We start from the raw sequence: 22,699 nt of genomic DNA on the forward strand, positions 1-22,699 counted from the left end.
CCTTTTTTTTTAACTGTTTAAATCGATGGGTTTACTTCCACTTTAACAGTCAGCAGCTCTTTCCTCAGGGAGCTGTGAGAACCAAGTCATGGGCATTGTTCGATTGCTCGCTTCTCGATGTAGAGGCACCGGGGGGCGGCACATGCAGCATTGGACTGATGCAGCATCCACCTAGGTACAGTACTATGCAAAAGTTTTAGGCAGGGTGGAAGAAATGCTCTTTTAATTGTTTAGTTTTATCAATTTAAAAAAAGCAAAGTGAGTGAGAGGAGGAAAAATCTAAATCAAATCAATATGTGGGGTGACTACCCTTTGGCTTCAAGCAGCATCAATTCTTAGGCCGCGTACACACGGGCGGACTGTTGGCTCAACTTTGTCCGCTGAACAGTGTTTCAGCGGACAGTCCGCTCGTGTGTGGGGCTTCAGCGGACAGTTTCAGCGGACAGTTTGACGAACAAAGTTTTTCGGAAATTCCGAAAAACTGTCCGCTGAAACTTTGTTTGAGCGAACAGTCCGCCCGTGTGTAGGCCACTTTCGAAATGAGCAAACTGTTCCCGCTCGGAGGAAAGTCTGCTCATTACGAGCGCGTCTCCAGGTAGGCGGGGCCCGCGAGGGAGACGTCGCGGGCCCCGCCGCCTGGTATGGACTTAAAGGGGAACCCCCAACGCCGAAAAAAAACGGCGTGGGGGTCCCCCCAAAGTCCACAACAGACCCTTGTCCGAGCACGCTACCCGGCCGGCCAGGAAAGGGGGGCGAGCGAGCGCGCCCCCCCTCCCGAGCCGTACCAGGCCGCGTGCCCTCAACATGGGGGGTGTCTTGGGGATGGGGGGGCCGCGCGGCCCCCCCACCCCAAAGCACCTTGTCCCCATGTTGATGAGGACAAGGGCCTCTTCCCGACAACCCTGGCCGTTGGTTGTCGGGGTCTGCGGGCGGGGGGGCTTATCGGAATCCGGGAGCCCCCTTTAATAAGGGGGCCCCCGGATACCGGCCCCCCACCCTATGTGAATGAGTATGGGGTACAATGTACCCCTACCCATTCACCTGTAAAATAAAAGTACCCAAAAAAAAAAACACAACACACGAGATAAAATATTTTATTGCACAGCTCCGGGGGTCTTCCGTCTTCGGGGGTCTTCTCGCCGGACTCCTCCGCTATCTTCGTGTAGCTCTTTTGCTAGCGGAGGAGTCCGGCTTTCTTCCTCCCCGCCGCCGGCCTCTTCTCCCGACTTCGGGGGTCTTGTCCCCCTCTTCGGTTCTTCTGCCGGGCCACCGCGCCTTCTTATAGCTCTTTTGCAGGCGGTGGCCCGGTCTTCTGTCGCCGCTGCCTTCTGTTCTTGTTCTTCTTCTTCTTCTCCAGGAGATGTTGACACGTCGCTCTCTCCGGCCGGAATGCCAGAGCCGCGCTGCGCGGCCACTTATATAGTGACAATGGGGCGGTGTCACATGGTATATGTCACATGGGTTGGTCACATGGTGACCCCGCCCCCTTACGATGTCATAGTCCCCATGTGACATCAACCCATGTGACCAACCCATGTGACATATACCATGTGACACCGCCCCATTGTCACTATATAAGTGGCCGCTCAGCGCGGCTCTGGCATTCCGGCCGGAGAGAGCGTCGTGTCAACATCTCCTGGAGAAGAAGAAGAAGAACAAGAAGAAGAACAAGAACGGAAGGCGGCGGCGACAGCGGCGACAGAAGACCGGGCCATCGCCTGCAAAAGAGCTATAAGAAGGCGCGGTGGCCCGGCAGAAGAACCGAAGAGGGGGACAAGACCCCCGAAGACGGAAGACCCCCGGAGCTGTGCAATAAAATATTTTATCTCGTGTGTTGTGTTTTTTTTTTTGGGTACTTTTATTTTACAGGTGAATGGGTAGGGGTACATTGTACCCCATACTCATTCACATAGGGTGGGGGGCCGGTATCCGGGGGCCCCCTTATTAAAGGGGGCTCCCGGATTCCGATAAGCCCCCCGCCCGCAGACCCCGACAACCAACGGCCAGGGTTGTCGGGAAGAGGCCCTTGTCCTCATCAACATGGGGACAAGGTGCTTTGGGGTGGGGGGGCCGCGCGGCCCCCCCTTCCCCAAGGCACCCCCCATGTTGAGGGCACGCGGCCTGGTACGGCTCGGGAGGGGGGGGCGCGCTCGCTCGCCCCCCTTTCCTGGCCGGCCGGGTAGCGTGCTCGGACAAGGGTCTGTTGTGGACTTTGGGGGGACCCCCACGCCGATTTTTTTCGGCGTTGGGGTTCCCCTTTAAGTCCATTCCAGGCGGCGGAGCCCGCGACGTCTCCGTCGCGGGCCCCGCCTACCTGCACACGCGCTCGAAATGAGCGGACTGTTGCCTCGTGTGTGGGCCAGTCCGCTCATTTCAAAAGTTGCGCGGACTTAGTACGACGAACAAAGTTTGCCGTATTTGTCCGCTCAAAAAGTGCCGTGTGTGGGCGTGTTCGTTCATTCAAAAGTTTGAGCGGACTGTTTGACGAACTTAGTTAACAATGCAGGTTGAAACACATTCATTAACTGAAATAGAAACAGCTAGGAAGCTTAAAGGGTTTGTTACCCAACACTTCATATTCCTGATATGTGCCTGCTATACCATGTACTTGTATGAAAAAGCATCCTTTTCTCGTTGTAGTGCTACCTTTGTGTAAAATCCATGGTGTTCCTACCAGTCCCTCTGCTTTCCTATTAAAAGCTGACCACCCTAAGCTGGAGAAAACATTTAGGTCAGTTCTCTAGCTATGCTGGGAACTCATTATGCTCTCCTCCAATGATCATACCAGTCCTGACATGCCCCCACTTCACAGGCATTCACTGGGAATATCAGTGTACTGCTGCTCCTCCCCCCCCTTACGCTCTTACACAGCTGGGAACAGAGGGTGTGTGACCTGTTTTCAGTAGACAGCATGCTGAAGTCCTTTGTCTGCTGACATTACAGAGCCAGTCCAGGCTTCGGCAACACTGGGATCAGGATCCATCCACATGCCTGGACCGGCACCTGGCTTTGCTGCCCGCTCCCTCCACAGCCCAGCACTCCAGTGAGCGATGAGGAGCAGAGAGCAGTGACTGACAGTCAGCAGCTCTCTGCTCAAGGAGTTGTGAGAACTCAGCGATTGGCGGTGTATGATCACCCGGTTCTCATTGTTAGAGCCGGTGGGGGAAAGGTGCTGCATCCACCTAGGTAAGTACAAATCTGCAAAAACCCCAAACAACATACTTCTGTTTTAAACTGGGTGAGGAACAGACAAATTCTGCTACTAAGGTAAGGTTGTGGAATACAGTCTTATGTCACAGATCATACACCATGGCAAGACTAAGCACAGCAACAAGACACAAGATAGTTATATTTCACCAGCAAGGTCTCTCCCAGGCAAAGATTTCAAAGACTGGGGTTTCAAGATGTGCTGTTCTAAGCTCTTTTGAAGAAGCACAAAGAAATGAGCAACGTTGAGGACCACAGATAGAGTGGTCGGCCAAGGCAATTTAATGTAGCAGATAGAAGACACATCATGCTTCCTTCCCTTCCACATCATATTTCAGCAATGCCATCAGCACAGAACTGGCAGAAACCTGTAAGACCCAGGTACACCCATTTACTGTCTGGAGAAGTCTGGCCAGAAGGGTCTTCATAGAAGAATAGCATCCAAAAAGCCATACCCACAACATGGAAACAAGGCTAAACAACTTAACTATGCATGAAAACATAGGAATTGGGGTACAGAAAGATGTCATCAGTTGCTCTGGACAAAAAAAATAAAAATAAAACATTAGGCAAACAGGCAGGAATTTTAAAGCAGAAGAGACATACTATGTCTCTCCTGTATTAAAGTTCTTTACCTGCCTGTGTGCCCTGTACACTGAGCTACGTACACGCAGATCAGTGTATACATTTCCGCAATGTTGAGATGAACTCCTATGCATGCGCAGGAGTGACGTCATCTTGGGTGGGCCAATGGAAATAGTCAAACATCAATAATCGGAAGCTGATCTGGCTGAAGATGACAGCAGCTGGTAGTGAGCTCTGGGACAGGGCAATGCTAGATAGAAGGGGAGTATAGATTTTAAAAAAGATAGTTGAAAACATTAGCAAAAAATATAGAAGCTGCATACAATGGAAAGGGGACTCTCTGAGAGTTACTATAAGCAGAGCTAAACACTTTCAATCAACATTGACTACTTTTAGTCCTCCTGCTGCCAGCATTAATAGATAGGAAAGAGCAGTTGTTTAAAAGTTTTTTTTTTTTTGTTAGATTTCTTCAGGTACTTTCTGGTTTCTGGCCTAGGCCAAAATCATTTCACACATTCCATGAGTCATTTTTTCTTTCTTTCATCTGGAGGAGGGGATTTCCCAGCTAAGCACCCAATCCTCCTCTGCATACCCGAGATAAGGGCACATGGATTCCAGGAAATAAATGCTACATGAAGCCTCTGCCCTTTACTCAAGATGGTTGCGGCTAGAAATGCTAGGGGGTTGTTTCTCAACAAAATAAAGCATGGAGACATGGATGGATGGGTAAGTTTGATTTGAATATAAAAAATTAAATAAGGTTTTAAACCTGATTTCTCAAACTAACTCTGCGTGTGTTCCGATGAAGCGAACCAGTGAAACGCGTTGAGGCACAGGGGCTCACTCATCTTATATGGCGTAACAACTCACCTCTATAGTGTCTGCATTTTACACATATGTAAATACATGTTTTTGCAAATCTTTTTTATTGTATTGTACCAATAAAGTTTATATGTTTATATACTTCATGTGGTCTAAATTGCCTCTAAAGCCGGAACCTTTAAGGTTTTTCCCTTCCCATCTATCTTCAAAAACTACAGATGTGGCAATGGAGTGTCCCTCTCAAATATTATGGTTACCCTCTGACTCTACCCTACACTCTTTAACCCACAACTTCAATCTCTCCGTCTCTTCTGGTATCTTTCCCAATGCTCTAAAACATGCACTGATCTCCCCATACTTAAAAAGCCATCCTTGGACCCTAACAATCTCCTTACTCCTCTTTTCCTCTAAACTCCTTGAACGCCTGGTTTACAACCAACTGAATGACCGCCTCAAAGAATAATCTTCTTGGTCCCCTTCAGTCTAGACTTTGCCCTCAACACTCCACAGCAACTACTCTTCTAGTACTCACAAATGACTTACTAACCGCAACAACCAACAGACACTATTCTCTACTTCTACTTCTGGACCTTTCGGCTGCCTTTGATATGGTTGACCACCCCTTCCTCCTCAAAAAATTTTACTAATTCGGTCTCAGGGACTGCGGTTTTTGGTGGCTCTCATCCTACCTATCCCAATGCACCTGCAGTGACACTTACAATTCTGCTTCCTCCTCTCCTCTTCCCTTGTCCGTCTGGGTCCCCCAAGGGTCTTTTCTTGGACCTCTCTTATTTTCAATCTACACCTCTTCCCTAGGTCAGCCAATAGCCTTACACGGCTTTCAATATAATTTCTACGCCAACACCACCCAAATCTATCTCTCCACCCCTCAACTCACTCCATCAGTCTCCTCACGCATCACTAACTTACTAATAGACATATCTGTCTGGATGTCACATCACTTCCTCAAACTCAACTTGTCCAAAACAAGCTCATAATATTTCCTCCCGCACGTGCCCCTTCCCCTGACTTCTCTGTCAAGAACAATGCACAACCATCCACCCATCCCCATATGCCAGGGTGCTAGGTGTTATCCTGGACTCTAAACTCTCCGTTTGGCCCCACATCCAATCACTTTCCAAAGCTGGCTGCCTCAACCTCCGCAACATCTCCAAACAATGTCCCTTACTAACCACAGTAACCACACAGCTCCTGATTCACTCCTTGATTATCTCTTGACTCGACTACTTCAACTCCCTTCTCATTGGCTTACCTTTAAATATATTATCCCCCCTTCAGTCCATCATGAATGCTGCCGCCAGACTCATTCACCTTACAAAACGCTCCATGCCTGCTACCCCTCTTTGCCAATCCCTCCATTGGCTGCCACTCGCCCATCAAATTAAATTCAAAATACTAACAATAAGTTACAAAGCCATCCACAACACTGCCCCCAGGTACATCACTAGCCTATTCTCAAAATAACAACCTAATCGCCCTCTTAATTTCTTCCAAGACCACCTGCACTCTAGCTCCCTCATCACCTCCTCCCATATAAGCCTCCAGGACTTCTCCCGAGCTTCTCCCATCCTCTGGAATACCCTATCCCAATCTGTTAGACTATCTCCAAATGTATTTTTTAGGCGATCCCTGAAAACTTTTTTCTTCAGAGAAGCCTACCCTGCCTCCACCTAATAACTGTTCTTTTATTTTCTTCATCAGCTCATCCACCGCAATTATTAACCTTTCGTATGACTTGACCCTCCTTCCTAGATTGTAAGCTCTAACGAGCAGGGCCCTCTGATTCTTCCTGTATTGACTTGTATTGTAATGTCTGCTCTAATGTTGTAAAGGGCTGCTCAAACTGTTGGCGCTATATAAATCCTGTATAATAATAATAATTTCAATATGTACACATATCCTCCTCCAGCTCTCTCAGCTCCTTATGCAGCTGAGAAAAGAGGGTCACTTATGATCACTTATATTAAAAAAAAGAAAAGAAAAGGTATTTATAATAGTTTGTATAGGTAAACATAAATGTTTTGCTTCTTTTTAAATGGAATGAGTTGTTTTACAAGGTGAGGGTTTACATATATTTTAAAGAGGAATACCAGAGCTTAGTTGTTGATTTGGGTGGGACTTGTCTATTTCAGGTATTATATTCACATTTATTTTCTCTTATTGTTACCGGACCATTCATTACCTGCTTGACGACGTGCCACAGTACATCTATTGCAGCAGGTTGGCTTGTACACACACGATCAAATACCTGTACTTTGTGGTTTTCTTCTAAGACTGGAAGTCTTCTAAGACTGGACTCTGCTGCCATTCACTGCAGCACAAACCGATCTACAGGTCCCGGCCAATGATTTAAGGCCAGGACCTGATCAGCTTAGTGAACAAAAGAAGGGCTTTACCAACACGGAGCTCTCTTCATACAGCAGCGATGTGCTGGTAAAAACCGGCACATTGCTTAGCAAAACACCACACAGTGTACACACTAAACATTGTTAGGCACAAATTTACCCATGGATCGCTCCCTACATGTTAACCCCTTTCCAGCCAGTGTCATTAGTACAGTGACAGTGTATATTTTTAGCACCAATTTTTAGTGTCACTGGTGATGTCAGCAGCAGTTAGTCAGTTCCAGGCTGCACTATCGCAATCCCACTAAGTCACTGATTGCCACCATTAGTAGTATATAAAAAAATTCCAGTATCTATGCCATAGTTTGTAGACACTATAACTTTCAGGCAAACCACTCAATCTACACTTATTGGGATTTTTCTTTTTACCAAAGACATGTAGCAGAATACATTTTGGCTCAAATTTTTTAAGAATTTTTTTTTTTTTACATTTTTCTCTTGGATATATTTTATAGCAGAAATATATATTTTTTTAAATTTGGAATGTTGCATTAATATTGCAAAAGATTTATGAATACCACCAGAAGAAAGCTCTATTTGTGTGAAAAAAAAAAGAATACAGATTTTTTTTGCGTACAGCACAATTGCCAGTTAAAGTAGCACAGAGATGAACTGCAAAGAAAATGGCCTGGTTATGATAAGGTCAAATCTTCTGGAGCTCAAGTGGTTAAAGATGGTACATTTAAAACTATCATTAATAAATGACACTGTACATCAGCACCACCGAGTTCCTTTGTATATTAAATGCTAAAAGAATGTTTGCTTTCTCCTATTCCCCAGTGACCAGCTCGGGGATTTTAGAGGGCCTACATACACCTACAATGTCTTTGACCCCTTGATGCATATAAAAAATGTTTTATATATACATATTATATATATATATATATATATATATATATATATATATATACACATACACACACACACACACACACACAGATTAATCCTATTCTCTTTAGATTGCTACTCATTTAGATTTATTTCAATTCAATTAACTTTTCATACAATTTGTTTTATTATATTCAAGTTATCTAATGATAGCTGTTTTTCCAGGATTTTTCCTGTTATTTTTACATACTTCTTTCTTACTTACAGCTTTTTTTTTTTACACTGGCAGTAAGCCAGATAGGGTTAATTTTTAGTCTTTTATACTTATTGCCCATAGGATATGAATAAATTTCATAATGTGTTTAGATAAAAATGATTTGAGACGCTGCCATTTATATTTTGCGTCTTTTGCGGACAATATTTTCTCCCAATCTATATGTTGGAGAGTGGCCTATTGCCATTGAAAAAAATTGTCTCCCTTAAAATTAAGTGTTTTTGTCGTTTTGTATTTTTATCGCTTAGATTAAATGAAATAATGTTATGGTCACTGTTACTGAGTTTTCTCTTAACATCTATAATAAGCTCTACATTGTGTGAAATTAACAGATTCAGCAAAGCATCATTTCTATTTGGGCCTTCTATAAACTGTCCCATAAAATTTTCCTGTAATACGTTAATAAATGTCCACCCTTTTGCTGTACCAGCAGTGCCATTACGCCAAACAATTTCAGGGGTAGTTAAAATCTTCCATTATTACCATAGTCTCAAATCTATGCAAACCTTACAATTTAGGGAGCCGAGTCTCTCCCTACTCATGAATATTAGGGGTGATGTAACATACTCTGATAATTTAGGCAACCCTGTTAGTGATCTCAAATTCCAAATAAAAACTGCCCCTTTAATAAATATTGCATGAAGTACTCTGCATGGTTTATTATTCTTTTTTTTACTATGTTGACCAATATATGGATATAGGTCAACTGCATTAAAGAATATGTAACCCAAAATGTCATGTTCCTGAAATGTGCCTGTTGTATCATGTGCTTGTATGAAAACATATCCATTTCACTTTATTGCTTCCTTTGTGTGAAATACCTGGTGTTCATGTCAGTCCCTTTGCATTCCTATTAAAAACTGACCACACTAGGCACGGCATCACAGGGTGGTTGGTTTTCTGGCTATGCTGGGAACTCAGCCTTCTCTCCTCTAATGATCAGACCAGATCCCCATGCTTACTGGAACTGGACTGTGGCGGGGGCGGCAGTGGCTGGCGCCAGCTGCCAGTCCAGGCATCATAGTCCAGATTCTATGATCGCAATCTTTGTCCTGGTCTGGACCGGCTCTGTGAGTCAGAACAAACTGTACACCTGTGATCCACAGAAGACTTACAGCCAAACAAGCTTTGGCTGTACGTCTTCTTTAATAAAAATAGATTTTTGAGGAGTTAAGTTTGTCCTGTAATTAAAATGAATAGTCCTCCATTTCATATCTTGACCTCTTAATCCCATTCTCACATTGTAATGTGATTTATGTTGCTCCTCTTTTTGTCAAGTGAAAAAAATATATACAGTGCCTTGCAATAGTGTTCACCCCCTTGGCTTTTTACCTATTTTGTCACATTACAGCCTTTAGTTCAATGTTTGTTTTAATCCGAAGTATATGTGATGGATCAGAACTGTCAGAGAAGGACTTTGGACGCCCATGCTCGCCATGCTATTGCGCGCATGCGCGACGGATTATCGCTTTGGCACACGCACGTGCGGCCCAATGGAGCAGTGTGCACAATGGTACACATGTGCGCGATGGCACACGAGTGTGTGCACCGTGGTGCACACGCTATGGCGTGACTATTTTTAAGCAGCTCTGGCGTCCAAACGGGTTGCTGGTTTGTTGTCAGCTTCCTGTTTGTGCTTGTTACCTGCCGTTTGCCTGATTACCTGTTTTTGACCCGGACCATCCCTGACTACGCTGCTCTCATCCTCGATTGACCCTTGGCTTGCTTAATGGACCTCTCCTGATCTGCCTCATGGACTCTGATTAATTACCCGGATTTGACCCTTGGCCTGCCTTACGGACTTCCTTGCCTGATTTCATGGATCTGACCTTTGGCCTGCTTCACGGACTTGCTATTCTGTTACTTGATCCCCTGTTACCTCCGGGACTGTTTACTATCACGCACAGGATCATCAGCCAGTTCCTGATTCCCAGTAACCCACTACTCAGCTCCTCAGGTTCTTCAGGAACCTACACCTGCTGGTGGCCAATGCTTCTGCATGCCACCGCTCCCTGTATCACCTCCGGGAAACGGGGTGCACGTAGTTGCAAGGGCTAACCGCTCTCGGCATCTCGGCCACGGTAAGTACTTGTTGTGACAAGAACACAATAGTCTAAGTTGGTGTAGTAAAATTAAAAAAATATATACATAAAACTATTTTTCAGAAATTAAAAACTGATAATTTGGCATGTGTGTATATATTCACCCCCTTTGTTATGAAAAGTTTTGGTGCAAGCAATAACCTTCAGAAGTCACATAATTAGTGAAATGATGTCCACCTGTGTGCAATCTAAGTGTCACATGATCTGTCATTACATACACACACCTTTTTGAAAGGCCCCAGAGGCTGCAACACCTAAGCAAGAGGCACCGCTAACCAAACACTGCCAGGAAGACCAATGAACTCTCCAAACACTTAAGGGACAATGTTGTTGAGAAGTACAAGTCAGGGTTAGGTTATAAAAAAATATCCAAATCTTTGATGATCCCTAGGAGCACCATCATATCTATCATAAGCAAATGGAAAGAACATGGCACAACAGCAAACCTGCTAAGAGACGGCTGCACACTAAAACTCATGGACCGGGCAAGGAGGGCAGTAATCAAAAAGGCAGCACAGAGACCTAAGGTAACCCCAGAGGTGCTGCAGAGTTCCACAACAGAGACTCGAGTATCTGTATATAAGAAGACGACAAGCTGTACGCTCCATAGAGTTGGGCTTTATGGCAGAGCGGCCAGAAGAAAGCAAAAAACAAAATGGCACGTTTTGAGTTTGCGAAAAGGCTTGTGGGAGGCTCCCAAAATGTATGGAGGAAGGTGCTCTGGTCTGACGAGATTGAAATTGAACATTTTGCCCATCAAAGAAAACGCTATGTCTGGCCAAAAACCCAACACATCACATCACCCAAAGAACACCATCCCTACAGTGAAACATGGTAGTGGCTGCATCATGCTGTAGGGATGTTTTTCAGCAGTCGGGACTGGGAAACTGGTCGGAGTTGAGGGAAACATGGATGGTGCTAAATACAGGGATATTCTTGAGAAAAACCTGTACCACTCTGCGTGTGATTTGAGGCTAGCACAGAGGTTCAGCTTCCAGCAGGACAATGACCCCAAACACACTGCTAAAGCAACACTTTAAGGGGAAACATGTAAATGTGTTGTAATGGCCTATTCAAAGCCTAGACCTCAATCCAATAGAAAATCTGTGGTCAGACAAAGATTGCTGTTCACAAGCACAAACCATCCAACTTGAAGGAGCTGGAGCAGTTTTGCAAAGAGGAATGGGCAAACATCCCAGTGGTAAGATGTGACAAGCTCATAAAGACTTATCTAAAGAGACTTGGAGCTGAAAAAAGGTTACTCTACAAACTATTGACTTTAGGGGGGTGAATAGTTATGCATGTTAACTTTTTCTGTTATTTTGTCCTATTTGTTGTTTGCTTCACAATAAAAAAATTAAATAAAATAAACTTCAAAGTTGTGGGCATCTTCTGTTAATTGAATGACGCAAATCCGCGAACAATCCATGTTAATTCCAGGTTGTGAGGCAAAAAAAACACAAAAAATGCCAAAGGAGGTGAAAACTTTTGCAAGGCACTATAAAATAAATAAAACTTGGATCCCAGCACTTTGTTTTAGGGTGACAATGCTGTTTTTCTATGCACATCCTCGTGGCTAAAAACAAATGGACATGTTAGAACAAAGAGTGCCAGAACGTCTGCAGACAAAAGCAAACACTTCCCACCGATCTACCCACCACAAGTCAGATTGACAGCAGATCCTGGATGGAAGAAATTAAAGGTAATGTATTTTTAAAAGCCAAAAAAATTCTTTAGATGGTGACAATAATGTAATGGGAAGTTTGCTAGACAAGGTTTTAGTTGTTATTTAGACCTAACTTAAAATATTTCTAAGGTAGTAAAGAGTGCTAAACTGGTGCCTGCATGTACCTATGTTAGTCCTGTGTCCCTTTACATAGGGCCTCTATTGACACTAAACCTTGCCCCCTGTCAATGATCTGTCAAATGCCAGACCCTTTACTGCCCACTGGCGCTTTTGTATTTAGGGTAGGACTGAGTTGGGTGGTTATTCCAGTGCAGGCCACCGCAGTACAAATTAAAACGTCTCGTCTCCTACCTGGCTAGCCGTTGCGATGGTGTGACCCGACAAAAAGTGCTGCATGCACTACTTTTCTGGGCAGTGCTGTGCTAGTCAAACCACTGGTTCTCACTGCTACTAATAGAACTTGGGGGAAAAAAAAAGTGGGAGTTCCACCCTCAAAAAAGTAAGCAGCTACAAACACTTTTAACTGCTGGCTTTTAATAAGGATACTTAACTTTCCAGGGAGCCTGCAATGTCGCCCCCCCCCCCCCCCCCCGAGGCCGATCTGTCCATCGGATCCGGTGCAGACGCCACCATTGTTACTAAGGGAAACCACCAGTGGAGCCTTAAGGCTTCACAGCCAGTTTCCTACTGCACATGTGCTGGTTGTGTGGTGCTTTCTGAATGGCCCGTCGTCAGCGGGGAGGGAAGGAGGAGAGGCAGAGGCAGAAGAGAAAATAACGAGGAGTGGAGGGGTGGTTTTTCATTTAAGAACACGTACTAAAGTTGGGTGGAACTCCGCTTTGAAGCATTTGTTAACCTCCAAAAAAAATGATCCTCATAATTTATTCATAAACGATCTCTGTATTTGCAGATAATACTAAGCTAAGCAGGGCAATAACTTATTTGCAGGATGTGGAAACCTTGCAAGAAGATCTGAACAAATTAATGGGGTGGACAACTACACGGCAAATGAGGTTTAATGTGGAAAAATGTAAAATAATGCATTTGGTGGCAAAAATCTGAATGCAATCTATACACTGGGGGGAGAACCTCTGGGGGAATCTAGGATGGAAAAGGACCTGGAGATCCTAGTAGATGACAGGCTCAGCAATGGCATGCAATGCTAAGCGGCTGCAAGCAAAGCAAACAGAATATTGGCATGCATTAAAAAAGGGATGAACTCCAAGGATAAAGCGATAATTCTCCCGCTCTACAAGACTCTGGTCCGGCTGCACCTGGTGTATGCTGTCCAGTTTATGGGCACCAGTCCTTAGGAAACATGTACTGGAACTGGGAGAGTCCAGAGAAGGGAAACAAAAATAATAAAGGGTCTGGAGTACCTTAGTTATGAGGAAAGGTTATGAGCACTGAACTTATTCTCTCTGGAGAAGAGACGCTTGAGAGGGGATATAATGTACAAATACACCCCCCCCCCCCCGCTCTCATAACATTAAAAGCTCCAATCCCCTCTGAATTAGAATAAATTGCCCTGTGTCTGTGTTATATCATAAATATACTTATTTGTATTGATAAGACAGCATCTTCCTGCGATCATGTGACTCCTTGGCTCTGTCTCTCCTCTCCCCTCCCGAGCCATGCAGAGGAGAGGAGAGAGGAGGCAACCGATTGCAGGAAGGCGGTGTGTTATCAGTACAGATGAGCATATTTATGATATAATACAGACACAGGGGAACTTATTGTTCTAATACCGATGGGAGCTTTTTATACAGGTGGCTTAACAACCACTTTAATAAAATGAAATGACATTTCAATTAAGTTTTTTTTTTTTTTTAAATGAACGGTGCAATGCGCCATCTAAGTGTAGATTTTATTGAACCACAATAGAAAGGACAACAATACACTCACATTAGAAGAAGGGTAAAGGCACACCAAATCATCCTCTAAGCATCTGCAGAGTTTATGTATGGAAGCGTCACCAGGCAATGCAGAGAAGTGGTCAGGAGCAGCTGTTTCCAGGTGTTAATCTGCAACACCCGGTCATTCCCATGCACTCTCCTGTGGTTCAATAAAATCTACACTTAGATGGTGCCGCCCCTTGACTTTCTATTGTTTTAACAGCGTACAGAGGATTACCCATTACTCTGCCGGAGGAGCTGCAGCCATCTTAAAGTTAACATTTGGAATTATGGACAATCCACCCATGGATATTCAAGTATGCTGACCGCCCTCCTCCTAGCGCTATTAAAAAAATTCTGCCGGTATGAATATATCCTTGAGGCAGGCTTCAGTTGGGATCAAGGCTTAATCATGACTTGGGCAGAAACAAAAGGCCCATGCTTACTCTGGGCCTAGGATCCATGAGGGCTCTACAGTGACATAGGCATTCAACAAACACAGGTACTTGTAGGCACTAAAAGATACCTGCACCTTGCCATTGATCCAACCTTTGAAACATTTCAGGAAGATCAGGTTCAATTTTGCCTTGCCCGTGGTGTTGTAGGCCACTTACATGCATTTCTCAATCCTGCATATTTTCAATAACTAAAAATACATGATTAGGTATCTTTAAAATATGAATGTGTTATTCATGAGAAATAGTGTCTTATAAAATATTTGGGAGCTGAAGTGCCACTAGAAGTATACAAAGGAAGACAAAAGACACCCACTTATCAAAAACGTCATCAATCTAATTGCAACTTTCCTCCTTAATTCTGACGTTAAACATGAGCACTAATGCACAGAGAGAATACATGCTCAGTATGACCTAACTGGTAACTTTGCCTGTAAATATCTGAATATGTATGGCTACCGTTAGAAGTCTTATTTCATAATATGTATCTGTCCTTTCTGTTTTAAAAGCACAAGACAGGCTGTTGATGATGGATGGTGTAGGTCATAAAGGATGGTCTACTCTGTTCGTTCATTACACTCTGCTTTTTTACTTAATGCACAGACTGGCTGTAGGACCTTCGCAATTTGTATCTTCCTGTACTACCTGTGGAAGCCACATCCAACCTGCCATGTAGAAATGCCGGCAGTGATAAGTGAAGCCTCCTCCCGTCTTTAATGATAGTGATCATTCTTGACTAACAGGTCTCTCCATCTTCCTTTATGGCCACTGCCTATTTCAGCCAGGGCAAGGAGGGAAAGGATGGCGGGGGGTTGGAGGAGAAGAAATGTTACTGCAACATGCCTCATAGACCAAGTTCAGATATTACTAATGTACAGGAAGACAGAATAGAGATACAATGGCAGGCAACCTCTTTTTACTCATCAATTTCTTAACAGTGGGGGACAACTGTAGCTTATACAAATATATCTAATATGTACAAGAAATCTACATCTGCCTTTGTTCACTGTGGCTATTCAATAAAATGAAGACATTTTAAGAGGAACAACCGGAGTGCAGATCATTTTTTCTACATTACACCAGTGACATTACCAAGAACTGGACGTCCCACCAAAATTGAGTAAAAGATGAGAAAAAACTGGTCAGGGAGGCTGCCAAGTGGCCTACAGCAACATTAAAGGAGTTACAGGAATATCTGCCAAGCACTGGCTGTGTGGTACATGTGACAACAATCTCCCATATTCTTCATATGTCTGGGCTGTGGGGTAGAGTGGCAAGACAAAAGCCTTTTCTTACAAAGAAAAACAGCCAAGCCTGACTAAGTTTTGCAAAAAAAATCTGAAGTCTCCCAAAAGCATGTGGGAAAATGTGTTATGGTCGGATGAAACCAAGGTTGAACTTTTTGGCCATAATTGTCAAAGATTTGTTTGGTGCAAAAACAACACTGCACATCACCAAAAGAACACCATACCCACAGTGAAGCATGGTGGTGGCAGCATCATGCTTTGGGGCTGTTTTCCTTCAGCTGGAACACTGGAACAGGGGCCTTAATCAAGGTAGAAATTATGAACAGTTACAAATACCAGTCAATATTAGTACAAAACCTTCAGGCTTCTTCTAGAAAACTTCATCTTTCATCATGACGACCCAAAGCATACATCCAAATCAACAAAGGAATGGCTTTACCAGAAGAAGACTAATGTTTTGGAATGGCCCAGGCAGAGCTGAGACCTAAATCTGTTTGAAAATCATCAATGTAATTTTCTATAAATGCAATGCAATATGGCTACCTGGAGTTGTTCTGTACAGAGAATAAGTACTGACCACTCCCCAGAAACATCATTTCCTGCTTGTGTGATTGGCTCACCAATTTTCCCAGAAGTCTGCCTAAGACACACGTCAGATTTCAGGCATCCCCTGCAACAAAAATATAAAGGGATGCAGGCCCATCAGCTTTCCTCATTAGTGCTCTTCAGCTGCCACAGCTGACTGATAATTATGAAACTACTCCCGTTAGACTTACTTAGCACAGAGGCCCAGGTAAACACACATGGATTTCTGTAGAATAACAAAAAGGTAGGAATCTGCAACAAAGTTTTTCATAATCCTTGCAATGTACATCACCCAGAGAGGAATGCTTTTTTTTCTGAACAAAAATGGAGTTATGCTTTAAGCAATCAGACTCAAACTCATGTTATACAGGAATAAGTAAACACCTGCCACCATTTAAAGTGCCTCTAATTAATCCCAAATAAAGTTCAGCTGTTCTAGTAGGTCTTTCCTGACATTTTCTTGTAACAAACAGCAAGAAATAAAGAGAAGCCTATATTTTCTTTTAACCGCTTGCTGACTGACTCATGCCGATAAACGTCGGCAGAAGGGCTCAGACAGGCAGACTAAAGTACCTGTATGTTGCCCTTAAAGAGGCGGCCGGAGGTGCGCACGTCCCATGGATGCGATTGCCATGGGAAAACCTGCGATCACCTCACAGAGTGGAAGAACGGGGAGATGCTAATGCAAACAAGCATCTCCCCGTTCTGCCTAGTGACAGTGTCACTTATCTCTGCTCCCTGTGAGCAGAGATCAGTGATGTGTCACACGTAGCCACGCCCCCCCCACAGTTAGAATCACTCCCCAGGACACACTTAACCCCTACACTGCCCCCTAGTGGTTAACCCCTTCACTGCCAGTGTCATTTACACAGGAATCAGTGCATTTGTATAACACTAATTGCTGTATAAATGACAATGGTCCCAAAAACTTGTCAAAAATGTCCGATGTGTCTGCCATAATGTCGCAGTCACGATAAAAATCTTTACCAAAAATATGTAGAAGAATACGTATCGGACTAAACTGAGGAAAAAAATGTTTTTTTTATATATTTTTGGGGGATATTTATTGTTTCCTGGTGGTGTTTATTGTGTAGAGCACAGTTTAGATCTTGGGGCTCATCCACACCAGCAGGAGCATAGTAATGTGTGCATACAAGAAATTTTTTTTTTTTTCTTTTTTTTATCCTTTCTTGGAAATTGTATTTAACTATATGTAATATATATTAAATCATATATATATATATATATATATATATATATATATATATATATATATATATATATATATATATATATATATATGTGTATTTTTTTTTTATATTTTATTAAACGTTATGAACAAATGTTGGTTGTGAACTGAAGAAATAAGATATAAGGCACACTGCCTTGTCCATATGCTGGATCTGCGTTGGGCAATACTGCCCAATGGGGCTGGTGTGAATGAGCCCTTAGCCATCAGCTCTGATCTGCTGCTTCCAACACATGATGAGTCTGTCCAGCTGCTCTTGTGAGTTTCAATCTTTTCCCTTGTGTGTTATACAGAGAGATTGAACATTTCACTTATGTTACTGGAGTATTCTGTCACTAGGAATTAATGCAGCAGAAAAACCACATGTGCCTCTTCAGACTCAATCCTTTCCGGATTTTCATTGCATCATTGACGGCTCCACCTGCACACACTGTTCACTTAGTAGTGCACACACTTTTGTAGTGGTATTCTTTGATCATTGTCTATGACCCCATTACACACTTACCTCTGCACTGTGCACAGACACATATCCTACCCTTGAGTTGTATCAGCTTCTGTCACAGCTCTCTTTCACTTTCTGAACTGCATTGTCAGATATAACCTCCTTCTCTTCACACTGCATTATCTTCCCCTTTACACAAGTAGACCCTTTTGGCTACATCCCTCCACTTGTTAGACGTGTGTCATGGCTGGTACAAACAGCTACACTATGACTTGAAGAACAAGGGCCAAAGCACTTATGGTCCTACTTCTATTGGAGATCACAGGAGTGCACTTCCTTCTGCACTCCCATGACCAGTATTTAGCCAACAACGGGTTAAAGCCAGTCCAGGCTCTAGAGCGATCCAAACTTTAAAGTAATTGTAAAAGGAAAAAAAAAAAAAGAAGCAAACATGTCATACTTATCTACTATGTGCAGTGGTTTTGCACAGAGCAGCTCTGAGCCGCCGCCTCTTCTTCTTGGGTCCCTCTCCAGCGCTCTGGGCCCCTCCCCCTTGCCCCATAGCAAGTCGCTTGCTGTGGGGGGTACTCGTGCATGCCGGCTTCTGAGCCTGCTTTCGGAGATGAAACTACAATATGTCCTGCTAAAATGCCGTATTGGGCATTACTTCTTACCAATGAAATATGAATCCCTCAAATGAAAAAAAAAGGGAAAAAAACTGCCTAAATTAAACTGTTCACAAAAGGACACGCATTTGCAAGTCATTTTTTTAAATCCAAGTGTAATGAATAGGCCAAAATGGTCATGTTCCCTTTTGTGAAGAAAACCAACATTGTTACTGTAACTTTCTATTATGTATGGTGGTGCCAAACCCAGTAGGTCATCTACTTCCCAGCTGTCTTCATCCAATAAAAAAATGAAAACATTTGAACTTAACAATAAATGTCTGTATAGGAATGTACACACTGAACCAATGATACGACTTCCCAGTTAATCCCCCTTTGAAAGGTTGCTGTAACATTGTCAAAACACTAAGAAAAGTATGTGACAATAGACCTGGATCAATATGGAAATGTATGGAAGTTGCCAGCCCTGGTTATGCCTGTTCGCTCGGCTGGAGCACAAATGAGACACAGATGTATTTCAGCTCTTGGCACAAAAGAGACAGCTAATGGCTTTATTCTGTGCCCTGCCATCCCAGTTGGGCACAGGTACTCAGGGTGTGAACTGGCTGCCCCCTCCCCCCGCCTAGACTCAAACAGTTATTGATTGCCCTTGCGGATAGCCGCTACTGATGCCTAGCAGTCCGCTTCCAGCCAAGGGCTGCTGGGTATTCAGAGCAAGTTGTAGCCAGCGCTCTGTTTGCGTTGGCAGCGGCTGGTGTGGGCAACATGACTGCAAACACTAGCGGCTGTTAGGTCTCAGAAGAAAAGACAGGCATGCAGCACTTGCTAGGGAGAACGTGGCCAAACCAACTGTTTCATGCTACGGGAACACAGGCTGGGGCACTGGAAGCTGTACTGACAGCGTGGTGCTTTTCTGACTCCTTATTTAATTCAGCTATGATCTAATGCATAAAAAAAAATAAAAAAAATAACAAACAAAAAACAAACACTTCAATGAAAGACAATATTCTGCCTAATCATGCAGATGCAAAAATGTTTAACATGTCTAACATCAGAGAGTTCAATTATATTACAAGTTATTATTAATTCTTTTCTGAATCAGTGCCCGCAAAGCTTTCACGTAAGCATTGTATAATTATAATGTCTTGTGCATTATAATTATAGAAAAAAAAAACGTTAAAAATTCTGTATGCGTATTTCACATACAAAAGTTACTCATTTATAAGAAAGGGAATTTTAAGTGATACGAGAAAATGTTTTTGGTCCCACATAACTTGTCCTTCACTCAGTACAATTATTTTCTGCCACTTGTAACTTTTACAACAACTGTGCTCATAAGCAACATAGGGCACAATTCACTAAAGCTTATCGCATGTGTTATGTTGGTCACGTGATCACTTACCACATGCAATAAGGAAAATGTCAAGTCACTAGTAAGCGGCATTTAATGGAAACACAAAAAAGTTTGGTAAATAAAGCATAAAATGGCATTAAAGTAAATTCACTAAAAGGGGAAAAAATTATTAAAAATCAAGCGGTAATTAAGTACTGCCCCAAGCTTGCTATAACTATACGGTAACCATGGCAATGTCAGATCCTCCCAGTGATTGACTAAAACACAGGTAAGAAAGTGCAAGCTGGAGGTGTGTGGAGTGTAAGAGGAGTGAGGAGTGTTATCTAGAGGCTGTCAGAGGATAGCTTATTGAAATGGAGCCCTATGCATCCAGTCTCCTGGAATTAAGGGCAATACAGAAGAGGAGGAGGCGATGTCAAGAGGTCCCTTTTGAAGGAAAGAACCTTCAAGGAAAGTACACTTCTGGACCAAATATCTGAAGCTGAGACCCTGCAGAATTTCAGGTTATCCAAGCAACTGAAAATGGAGCTCTATATCCAAGTGATCAGGTACCTTGAGGCCTCTACACAGAGCAGTCTTGTCATACCAGCCATAACCAAGTTGCTGTCAACCTTACATTTTGTTTTGGAAATGAGTCATACCAGACGGTCACAGGTGAGATTATGGGAATTTCCCCGTCTCCTAAGTTCTAATTGGATTCCGTGAAATAGCACCAAAATACATCTTTTTCCCTGATTCTCACAGAGAGTGTGAGCAAATAAAAAAAAAGATGTGTACGGTATTGCCGGAAAACCCAATGTGCTCGGTGTAGTTGACTGTACCCATGTTGCCTTTTTTGCACCATCATTTAAAGAGCACATATACAGGAACATGAAAGGTTACCACTCCTCAAACATCTGGTGGGAGTGGGGGGGTTCGGTGGGTGGGTGGTTGTCCCCGTTAGAACACAATAGCTCAGCGCGGGAGATCACAAGGCTAACGTCGGATAGTTAGTACGGTAAAACCGAAGCTGACAATTTTTTTGTTGTTTAACCCGCTGGGTTGAACAAAAAAACACACAAACGCCATGTGTATTCCCACTGGCCACAGTATGGCCCTATTAAAGTTTGAAGGACAGTGAACTGGCCCTTTGTTTAGAAAATTTGCAGACCCCTGCCATACATAATTAATCAGGATAGCACTATCGAGATACCAGCATATACCAGCTATGGGCTTATTTAGAATTGTGAACAGTAAAAGGTGTAAAGTAAAACCCTGTACACAAGGGCCGAATGTCGGGCAGCATCAGCAAGTTCAATAAAAAAACAGCCAACATTTGGGCCCATGCACCCTGCAGCCGGATCATTTTTCCGGCACGCTCTTTCTGTCAAAGGGGCATGCCGGAAAAATATCTGCCGACCAGCTCCCCACAATTGGCTAACAACGTTGACTGGAGTGTTCTGTTAGAACACAATAGAAGAGCAGGGGAGATCACTGTACTAATATCGTATTGTTGGTAGCTGAGCCGTCAGGTTTTTTTTTTTAGTTCAGCTGTGTGTACTAGACTTAAGACATAGCTATGTATGAAGAACCATCAACCTGCCCACTCTTAGATCTTTAACCACTTGCCGACCGCCGCACACACATGTACGTCAGCAGAATGGCACAGGCAGGCAAATGAATTTGCCTCTTATCAGGAGCGCACCCGCCATAATGACGTTAGCCAGCGGCCCGCGGTCTCGGTGAGGAGAGGCAGAACAGGGAGATGCCTATGTAAACAAGGCATTTCCCTGTTCTGCCTAGCAACATCATACAGAGATCCACTGCTCCCTGGCATCAGTGATCTCTGTCATGTTGTAGTGAGTCCATCCCCCCTACAGTTAGAACACCTCTCTAGGACACAGTTAAGCCCTTGATCGCCGCCTAGTGTTTAACCCCTTCCCTGCCAGTGTCATTTATACAGTACAGTAATCAGTGGCTATTTGTAGATATGATCGCTGTATAAATGAAAATGGTCCCAAAATGTCGCAGTCACGATAAAAATCACAGATTGCCGTCTTTACTAGTAAAAATAAAAATAAATTATAAAAAATGCCATAACTCTATCCCCTAGATTGTAGACGCTAGAACTTTTGTGCAAACCAATCAAAATACAAATACACAATACGCAATTTTCTTTTACAAAAAATATGTAGAAGAATACATATCGGCCTAAACTGTTGAACAGATTTGTTTTTTTTTTTTTATATTTTTTGGGGATGTTTAATAGAGCAAAAACTAAAAAATATTTTTTTTTTTTCCAAAATTGATGGCCATTTTTTTGCTTATAGGGCAAAAAATAAAAATCGTAAAGCTGATCAAATACCACCAAAAGAAAGCTCTATTTGGTGAAAAAAATGAAGTCAATTTTGTTTGGGTACAACGTGCGCACTGCCGCGCAATTATCAGCTAAAACGACGCAGTTTCGAATCGCAAAAAATGCTCTGGTCAGGAAGGGGTTAAAATCTTCCTTGGCTGAAGTGGTTGATGGAACATGAAGATTTCCAGCACTATGGCTCTTTCCACTTCAGTCAGTAAAGCTGGTCATACACCATTAGAATTGCTCAAAAACTTTGATTTTTCACAACATCTGTTGGATTTTCAAATAGTAAGTGGTGTCAAATCCACATTCTAGCAAATTCAAAGGGGCATGGTGGAATTTTTTTTTTTTCTCAAGCAACCCAAATTCTAAATGTGAATGTGGTTTTGGTTCAGGAAAATGTGTACATGTTGTAACAACCCCTGTTTAATACGTCTAAAGGTGGTCATAGATCGATCGAAATGCATCAGTTCAGCAGAGACTGGCCAAACTTAGATCAGTGTATGGGAGTCCCTGTTTGATAGAAGTTAATTGTTAGAATGAATAAACAATGTATGTATGCAAATAAAGCCTCTCT

The 22,699-nt window shown here is 43.2% G+C and overlaps 1 protein-coding gene across 1 annotated transcript in view; it reads right to left on the reverse strand.

Annotated features, from left to right (window-relative positions):
- The window catches only part of MAPKAP1 (MAPK associated protein 1), a 341,504-nt gene that overhangs the window by 186,137 nt on the left and 132,668 nt on the right, over positions 1 to 22,699 (reverse strand). The window lies entirely within an intron of this gene.

The sequence above is a fragment of the Lithobates pipiens genome, unplaced genomic scaffold, assembly GCF_037356315.1.
Source record: "Lithobates pipiens isolate NorthernLeopardFrog02 unplaced genomic scaffold, aLitPip1_a1.2 Scaffold_1, whole genome shotgun sequence".
Classification (NCBI taxonomy): domain Eukaryota; kingdom Metazoa; phylum Chordata; class Amphibia; order Anura; family Ranidae; genus Lithobates; species Lithobates pipiens.